Below are 2940 nucleotides of genomic sequence, written 5' to 3'. Positions count from 1 at the left end.
TTAAAGGATACTGGATTAGATAGATCACAGACGTGGTCCAGCATGGAAATTCTTAGGGCTTTAACAGTCAGTGAAATTCCAGATTTTATATTCAGTTTCAAGAATTTATTGTCTGTGGGTAAAACTTTCAAATCCACTAATTCAGTCATTATCACCTGAATCAATCATTTTTCCCAATACCAAGAGAGACGGAGCTGCAATGAAACGTATTGGACATTGTTGTCAATGTCAAGAGATATTTGCAAGTACAATGCATTAATATTTTGGTATTCAGAAATCCTGAATTCAGATTTGTCAATATATGGAACAATATCTTGGCACAACATCGCAGGTTAGAATTTGTAAATATTTTAGGTGTTTATCATACTGGAACAAAACTATTTGGGGGCTTACTGCTGCACCTGACTCTTGGAGACATGTTTAATAATGCACATAAATTATGGCAATATTTCAGCATAGCCACATAGCAAATTGTATCTTATTGCTTAACTATCCACACATTGTGTCATGTATTATTGCTTATTTAATAATACTCTCTCATCCTTATTCTCTTTATAATACTCTTAGCTGTTTTGTATTGTGCAAGATGATTGCACAGAAAATGGATATTGATCCAGGAAACATACCATTTTAAGAGTAAACTAAAAGGGTGGCATTAATAATGAAAAAAAGAAATTGTTCAGATCTTTGATACTGCATACAAAAAATTACTTTGGCTAACAACAGTTTTCATGAACCAAATTATACAGAAAAAAGATTTGCTTGCACAAAATGTGTGCACTCAAAAAACCTTGTTACAGAAAGATCTCATTATGTGCAATTTTAATCCATAAAAAGTTGAGCAAAAAGCTCCTATGTTGCATTTTTGCTGGAATAAATTTTGTGCATTAGCCATACAGAAAAAAATTTAGGCTTGAGCCAAAAATGCTATTAAGACCTCATTAACTATGAAACTCCTACACAGCACAGTGAAGAATATATTTCTGAAAAGCAAAGAGGCTAGAAGGTTCTCTTAGCAGCATTTTGGCTCCATTTTTCTTCCTCTACTTAATGTTCCACATAACTGTATTTTTGTCATTTTGAATAAACCACTGGTGTTCCTATTTATATAGTTATTTTATTAAAGTTACACTGACAGTGAGCCTAATTTTCTGGAAAGCATGTGAAACCCCAATATTTGGATTTTCAAATCTGCCTTGTGGCTTGTGAATGCCTTTTCTGAAAACAAATTTGAGCATCCAAATGTGTTATCTAGGTGCCCTGTTAAGGACCTCATGTTTGGAAATTGGGCCAGAATCTGTAATTGATGGTTAAAGGTTTGATGCAAGTGATGGGAAACTAGCAACTTAAGGGTTATTGTTCAGGAATAAGTTTTACTTTTGACTCCTGTGTCAGTCTCTGTGGGCACTGTTTCCGAGTGACAGACCCATATCTGTATTTATTTCAGAGTGGAAACCTGCAATTCACCCCCAATCTAAGGCTGAGTTACCATCTTATAGAACTCATGTGTCCCAACCATATTACTTCAGCAGATCCCATGGGATTTGGGCCCTGCTATAGATTTCTCTCCAGGAGCTTGTGAACTGTATGAAATTGCACTTACTCAAGATAGTTTCTTCAAAACTGATACTTATTTGTCCATAGGATAAAGAGAAAGGGGTTAAAATAAAAGTTTAAATGCATATTTTCCTATCTCAACTTAGCCTTTTCTTCTTAGTTTAAGAAGGTCCCCGTTGGCCCAGGAATCTCTCAGCATTTGTGCTGAATGAGACAGGCTGCATCCATTCAACTTCTGCCTGTTTGACCCCAAATCAGTACATCTGTCATAGGTCACAGGCTGTTTATCAATTTCAAAGTTCCTTTGTTCCAAACCTCCTGCCTAGGTTTTCCTCCTCCTTCCATCCTCCCAGGATGTTGGTGAACCTCCAGAGGAATTTGCCCAATCACCAATACATAACACAATATAGGCATCATCTAAAACCATGGTCTGCCTTCCTGCAGTCCCTCTGTACCCCCTAGTACTGAATTAACTCTTAGGATTTCATATAGCAGCCACCCACTCATAACCAACAAATAGAATTCCCACAGTATTCATAAAAATGGCACAGATAGGTCCTATGTTCTTCGCAGTAGTGAAGGGAGTTTCGGGGGTGGGAGGGAATAGGATTGGATGGAAGGTAATTTTCATGTTCAAAATGAGGATGATTTGACCTATATGAACACACTCCTCTTGATTCAAAATATTTGAGAAGCTCCCTTAAGAGTTCTATTTTTCATGACAACCTCAGAAGTTAGCATTTTGTGAAATCTTTAAAAAAAAATGTTGCATTAGTGTGTAGTCTAAATAGAACCAAGGATTAATTTAAATATGTGCTAAAAGAGGAAAACAAAATGTGTTATGACAACTTGACAATAAGGATGCCTCTGAAAGCTCACAACAAAAATACTGTTTTCCACTTTGCAGATGATTCCTGAAGCAGACTTCATACTCAAACATGGTTATTAATTTGGGGTTTTCTTTTTTTCAGCACATATTCTCATGTCAGATCACCTCGAATGTTTACAGGAGTCATATCAGAAACTGTCCTTGATCAAGTCCTATAGTGTAAAAGCACAAACAGTCCTTCAAGGAATGTACATTTTCTTAGGTTATCCTTCCCTCTCCCCATCATAAAGCATTTTCTTCAGCTATTTCAAGGAATTTTATCACCCACCCATAACAACCCATGTCTTCTTTACAGTACAGAGATCATTGTCTTTTAACTAAATAATGTAGCCAGAGTTTTCATTACATTTCTTCAGAATAGTAACTAATAAATGTTACTATACTGTTAACATTATCTAATGATCAAAGGAAAAATCTGAAAGCTTTTAAAACAAGATGTTATACTCTGTGGGGGAAAGACGTCACATACAACTGGAGCTGTGAGAAAACCAATT

This window comes from Terrapene carolina, unplaced genomic scaffold (genome assembly GCF_002925995.2).
Source record: "Terrapene carolina triunguis isolate 2854851 unplaced genomic scaffold, T_m_triunguis-2.0 Scaffold113, whole genome shotgun sequence".
In the NCBI taxonomy this organism is placed as follows: Eukaryota; Metazoa; Chordata; order Testudines; family Emydidae; genus Terrapene; species Terrapene triunguis.
The sequence above is the reverse complement of the archived record's forward strand: the minus strand, read 5'-3'. Positions refer to the sequence as shown.